The sequence below is a fragment of the Mus pahari genome, chromosome 9, assembly GCF_900095145.1.
Source record: "Mus pahari chromosome 9, PAHARI_EIJ_v1.1, whole genome shotgun sequence".
In the NCBI taxonomy this organism is placed as follows: Eukaryota; Metazoa; Chordata; class Mammalia; order Rodentia; family Muridae; genus Mus; species Mus pahari.
This window is the reverse complement of record NC_034598.1, coordinates 42,211,061-42,217,977: the sequence shown is the minus strand read 5'-3', so window position 1 is coordinate 42,217,977 and position 6,917 is coordinate 42,211,061.

Below are 6,917 nucleotides of genomic sequence, written 5' to 3'. Positions count from 1 at the left end.
GAGATTCTTCTCAGGCAAGTTTCATAGCCAAAAGGAGAAATAAACCCATTTCAACTCTATGCAAATGACTTGATCATGTGTTTCTCGGAAATATATGTATGAGTAGCCAACAAATATAAAAAATACTAAGTATCTTTAGTTCTTAGGGGAAACGCAAATCAAAGCCACGAGAGATGATCTCTCACCCCAGCGTGGCCATTACAGGACAGAGAAAGGCAGACATAGTGAGGGTGTGGGGCAGGGGATGCCTATGTATCCTGAGCTAAGCAATGGATGCCATAGAGTCACACCATGCAACAGCTCTCATGTGGGAGGCCTTTTGGGGAGGGGTGTGCAGAGGCCACTGCGTCTGGACCAGGGTAGTAGGAGGAAGAGACCGAGGAGGGGCAGGCACGTGAGTGGAGAGTGGGGGAGGCGTGGATGGGGAGTAGGAGGGATGTGCAAGACTATTGGTGACTGTGGGAATGTGTCACATCTTGGCACCTAGCGATGACATATCCTGCTGTCACTAGGTCCCCAGGGTGGGCAGGAGTGATGCCTGATTGCTAACACTATGAACTTTTGGTAGGGAGGCCAATCAGCATGTCCAGCGTGGAGAACCAGATGGAACTTCCTCAGAAACCCACAAATAGAACTAGTCACTGGGTAACTACCACGATGACGAGAGATTAGTGTGCTGAAGAGACGTCTGACTACAAGAGACAAAGCCATGGTTGAATTTGGACTCCATTGATGGATAAACGGGTTTAAAAAAAAAAAGGATACATGTGTGTGATGGAATATTACTTGGCCATGAAAAAGAATAGGATCCTGACGTTTACAGGAACGTTGATGGGGGTAGAGATCACTATGTTAAGTGAAATAAATCAAACACACATACATACGCATGCACAACGCACCCACACCCACAAACACACACGGTGATCAAATTTGCAAATTAGTGATATGATTTTGTGGGAAAAGTTGACACAATTTAGAGACAGTTTAGGCTTTTCATATCCCACAGACGTGCTATGGTGATTTGAGTGAAATTCCCCACCCCCTCGCATCGTACATGAACAGCTGGTCCTTGTTAGCTGCACTGTTTGGCCGGTTATGGAACCTTTAGGAGGTTGGGCCCTGCTGGAGAAAGCGCATCACTGGGGGCAGAGGTTGAGGGTTGATAGCCTTCCAGTTCACTCTCTCTGCACTGTGTTTGCAGTGGACACTGTTTGGTTTCAGACCCCCTGAACAAGGGGCTGAGTCCTGGCCTCCTGTTCTCCCTGCCCCCAACCTTGAACTTTCCAGCCCAGTGGCTGGCTTGCCCTTTCCCCAGGGGCCCCTCCCTACATAATCCAGACATTTTTTGTCTCTTCCCTCCCTCTCCCTTTCCCTCTCTCTGTGTCCCCCCTCCTTCTCTCTCTTCTTTGTCTCTCTTCTCTCCCTTTCTCTGCATACACATTCCCTTTTTCTTTGTCCTCCCCCCAATCTCCCCCCCCTTCTCTCTTCCCATGGTCTTGGTCCCTGGGGCCAGCAAACTTGCCTGAGAGCAGCTTCTAAATAAACCTGAATTTAATAGAACTGGCTCGTGTTACCAGCAATGGAAAAATAACCCGTCAGAGATGCGACCTCTCAGCTTCTTGCTCCAGGCCCATGTTCCCATGTCTCCCCAGCATGGGTGAAATCTCTCTCCAGAACCGTGTCTTAGTTAGGGTTACTATTGTTGCAATGAAACACCATGACCAAAAAGCAAGTTGGGGAGGAAAAGGTTTTTTCAGCTTACACTTCAAGATCATAGTTTATCATTGGCCAGGAACTCACACAGGGCAGGGACCTGGAGGCAGGAGCTGATGCAGAGGCTATGGAGGGGTGCTGCTTACTGGCTTGCTCAGCCTGCTTTCTTATAGAACCCAGGACCACCAGCCTAGGGGTGGCTCCACCCACCACAGGCTGGGCCCTCCCACCCTTGATCATTAATTGAAAACAATGCCCTACGACTAGATCTCATGGAGGCATTTTCTGAACTGAAAGGTGACACACTGACTGACCCAGCCGGTACAAACCACAAATTTTCCTCCTACAAATTGCCTTCCTTGGTCATGGTGTTTTATCACAGCCACAAAAGTAACTCATATACCCATAAGTCTGTCTCCAAGGTGATTTTAAAACCGGTCAACTTGACAGCAAGCGTTACAATCACATCTATACAAAAATTGTCAGGAGACAATTCCTGAACCAGAATGGAGCAGTACAAATATTCACAGCAGAAGGGAGAAAGGGAGGAAAGAAAGATGAGAAACAGGAGAAAACCATCAGAAAACAGAATTCTGAGTCACAGAACTCAGCCCAACCACCTCAGAGAGTCTCAGGAAGCGCCAACGGCGCATGACACCAATTCCAAGCCTGAGAAGGGCAGGTGGTGACACAACCAGACTCTACTTCTGAAGTGAAGCCAGCCCTAAACTTGGTGACGCTGGGAGATGAAGAAAAGAAAGGGCAGGAAGGGCTCACTTACGACCCAGGGGAGACGAGAGCGACATGCTGAACCGCACAGAGTTGAGAGCAGGGCTGGCTGGTATCTGTGGAGTACAGAAGGAGCTGGAATGATCCAAGCTCCTGACAGCTAAGTGGGGCTTAAAGAGAAGGGAAGCTTGTCCTGGCAGATCTGGGTGCGGGCAGGGGCCACTGAGGCAAAGCTGGGGACCTGCCGCCGCTGGATGAGGAATAAGGCTCAACTTGACTTTGAGAACATAGTATGGATGGCCAGGCAGGATCACAGGGAACTGGATATGCATGGAGTGCAGCATAATGACCCAGCAGGGGAGACACCCCTGCCTTGATGGTCAGCTGCATTGGGGTGTGTGTGCATGTGTTGTATGGTGTGTATGTGTGGTGTGTGTGGTGTACGTGTGGTTTGTATTATGTGTATGTGTGTGGTGTGTGTGTGTGAATGAGTGTGTGTGTGTGTGTGGTGTGTGTGTATGTGATGTACATGTGGTGTGTATGGTGTGTGTATGTAGTGTATATTATGTGTATGTGTGTGGTATGTGTGTGCATGTGAATGTGTTTGTGTATGGTATGTGTGTGTGTATGTGTGGTGTGTGTGTGTGTGTGTGTGTGTGTGTGTGGTATGTATTATGTGTATGTGTATGGTATGTGTGTGTGTATGTGTGGTGTGTGTGGTATGTATTATGTGCATGTGTATGGTATGTGTGTGTGTGTGTGGTGTGTGTGTGTGTGTGTGGTGTATGGTATGTGTGGTGTGTGTGGTGTGTGTGGTGTGTGTGTGGTGTATGTGTGTGGTATGTATTATGTGCATGTGTGTGGTATGTGTCGATACACGCTTTCCTCCTCCTTCCTTCCCCCACCTTCCCTTCTGTCTTCCTGCAGAGCTTCAGTGCAGGGATACACTAGGACAGGTGCTGGAGACCCCGTGTCACCAGACTTCTGTAGACCCCACGTACAACACTCATCTCTAATAGGCAGCCTGCCCCCAAAGCTGGAAACCAAAGTCCAGTCACATTTTTCTATGTGACATTCTGGCAAGTACAGAAAGCAATTCATCTAAAATGCCAGACGTGCCCCTGCCTAGAGGAAAGAGCTACGGGAGGAGCAGGAAGCTACCAGCCTCTCACGTCACAGTGAGCAAGTAGATGGCCCGCTGAGAGTGGGCAAGCCACTGAACTTTTGGTTGTATTTGGTCCAAGTCGGGAGGGCAGGGTGGTGTCAGAGAGATGGAGCGAGCTTCCTTCCTACAGAAGCGCTGAGAGACAACACTGTGCTTTCGTTGCTAGTCCTGAACTACAGCAGGAGCCAGGCTGAGGCCGGAGGGGTGCGCGGGCCTGGAGTTGGGTTCTGGGTGTTGGCTGGCTTCCCCTTTTGGGTCCTCTGTGTCTCTTCACCCCGGTTGGAGTCTAAGACCCTGAGGGCTAGGCGAGGGCTCTCTTCAGTACAGAGACCAAGCTGGCCCTACAGTGTTAAGAGACCAGCAGGTCAGCAGCCTGTCAGGACACAGAGTGAGTGGGAACTCAGAATATCACCCAGGCCTGGGGGGCCAAAGTTAGCGGAAACAAGACAGGAAAAAGAGTCCTGGGCCATAGATCCGTGGGAAGAGTGCTTGCCTAGCATCCATGAAGTCTGGAATCCCAGGACTTGGAAGATGAAGGCAGGGGGGTCAGGAGTTCCAGACCATCCTTGGCTATGTCAGATTCTGACTTAAAAAACAAAAACAAAAAGTGTGTGTGTGTGTGTGTGTGTGTGTGTGTTCATGCGTGCACGCTCAAGTACATGTGCATGCTCACTCGAATGTGCGTGCACATGTGCCATTTTTTTCTCTTCCCATCCAAGCACTACCATACCCCACCCCACCCCACCCCCACAGTTACCACTATGAAGCTAGTGGCTCTTGGGGATAATTGGGATTCTGGGAAGTGGTGCTGCGCTTGATACTAAGGGGATGCCAGAGGGTCAGTTCGAGAGGTCTGCGATGGATGGGAACTGCAGATCGGTACCAGCAAGGGCCAGTCTGCCCACGCTGGGGCTAGGTGTCAGTAGAGAGAGTCAGGAGGAAGAACTGAGGCAGGATGCACTTTGTCCTTTTAATATGTTCAGAAACTGCTCACAGACTGTCCGCGCAACCCTGGGCCTCCCTGCCCCTCCCACCCGACCCGTTCAAATTTCCCTCTGGCACAACTCTGGTCTTTTGGTGCCCTGCCCCCATACTTTTTGACTCCTTCCCCTGAGAGACTTCCTTTTGTAGCATAGATTAAGCATTGGCCCCCCTCTGCGGTGAGGGTGTTTCTGGCACCGGGAGGGGCGGGAGGTGTTTCTGGCACCAGGAGGAGGTAGGAGGAGGGGTAGGCGAGAGCTGCCTTGGGAGGCACCGGAAACCTGTGGGCAATGTGCAGGGTGCTGGGCTCTTACTTGGTTCTTTTGAACCACACAAGCAGGCGCAAGGGGATCCTAGCCCTCCCAATGCTGGGCAGGCAGGTGTGAACGCAGGATGGAGGGAAAGAAGCTGGGCTGTTGGGCTGTTCCCATGGCCCCTCCCTCCCCCCAGTCCTGACCTCAATGGCTCCTCACCCAACCACTTCCCCTAAGACACATCTCTTTCTCCTTTGTCTTCCTCTTTGTGGGAAGGAGCTGAAGAAGTCAAATTTCTTGCTTCCTTGAGTCACCAAAAGATGTCACAGTCAATAGGATAAAAATGCAAACGAGGGGTCAGGTACCTTTGGTGGGTTCATGCAACAGATCTAGTGTGAGAGGAGAGTAGAGGGGACATGGGGTTGGGGTCGGGGAGGGGTGGATAGAGGCAGACATGCAGACAGGCAGAGAGAGAGATATGAGAGAAGGCAGAGAGGACGGACACACACACACACACACACAGACACACACAGACACACACGGGCAGAGAGAGGGATCAGGGGTGTCTGGGGGCCCTTTTATCTGAAGCACACACCCAGTGCATCTGGTGGTAGCAGGTCCTGACATAGTGACTGCGAGGTCCCTCGGAGAAGGCCTGTGGGATCACCTGTCACTAATAACAGTATTTAAGAGCTGCAGGACTTTGGCCCTCATAGGAATAAACCCTCATAGGCCAAACTCAAATTCCTAGCTCTCCTCAGAGGGGCTGACTGACAGGCTGGATGACGGGGACCTTTTCTGAGAATCATTTTACAACCTTGCCCGGAAGTTGGGGGAAACATGGCTCTGAGTCAGAAGAGGTTGAGAAAAAGAAAAGAAAAGGAAAAAAAAAAAAAAAGCAATTAGCAACTCTGGAGGAAAAGCAGAAAGTTGTACACAAAAATATAATTGCCATTTAGCTCAGCACTGAACAACATTTGTGTAATCCGAACAACAAAGGGTTAAAAATTGATTAAAGCCTGGTGGTAGTGCCTGCCTTTTAATCCCAGCACTCGGGATGCAGAGGCAGGCAGAGCCACATGAGCTGGGACCAGTCTGGTCTACAAAGTGAGTACCAGGACATCCGGGACTACAAAGAAAAACCCTGTCAAAAAAAAAATGTATAAATAAATAAGAGGAGGAGGAGGAGGAGGAGGAGGAGGAGGAGGGCTGGAGAGATGGCTCAGAGGTTAGAAGCACTGACTGTTCTTCCAGAGGTCTTGAGTTTAGTTCCCCAGCAGCCACATGGTGGCTCACAACCATCTGTAATGAGATCTTTGTGCTGTCTTCTGGTGTGCAGGTATACACGCATACAGAATATTGTATACATAACAAATAAATCTTAAAAAGAATTGATTAAAAAATCAAGCTAGTACAGGACTATTGTGGGAAGAGGGAAAGGGGAGGGAGGAACATTTTCATTACCAAAACATGAAGGCCAGAAAACCTTCCCACTAGGCCAATCCCCTCCACAGCAAGAGCCATGCCGATCTGTGGAACTGTCGGAGGTTCGTGAGTCATACAGGAGGCACCTAGCCTCAACCCAGGCCCCACCTGGGTTAGACCTTTGCTTGCCCTTAGCCTGTGTGGCTTCTCTTTCCAGTTTTCAAACCGCTGCTTCCTGCTCAGCGTGTGGTTTCCACTAGGGTTGGAACAGAGTTACTTTTAACATCCTGAAGAGAGAGAGCATCAGCCGAGGGTCTGGGTGGCATTCAGTACCAACCCTGATTTCTGAACTCTTGCTTCTCTGGGTCCTTTCTCTGCTCTTCTCTGTCTGTCTGGGCGTCGTGACTGCTGAGGTAGCAATGGGGCACAGCACAGTTGGCAAGCAGTAGTCAGATCCTTAAGATACTCTGTGTCTCCCTCAAAGTCTCAGTTTCCCTGACTGGGACATGTGACGAGGGCCTGCAAAAGGCCTGGCTCAAAGCAGAGGTCCAGTACGTATGAAGATTGTAAGTCATCAGAAACGGAGCACTGGGTGCAGCTCAGGGGTAGAGTGCATGTTTAGGGATGTGTGAGGCCCTGGGTTCCGTCCC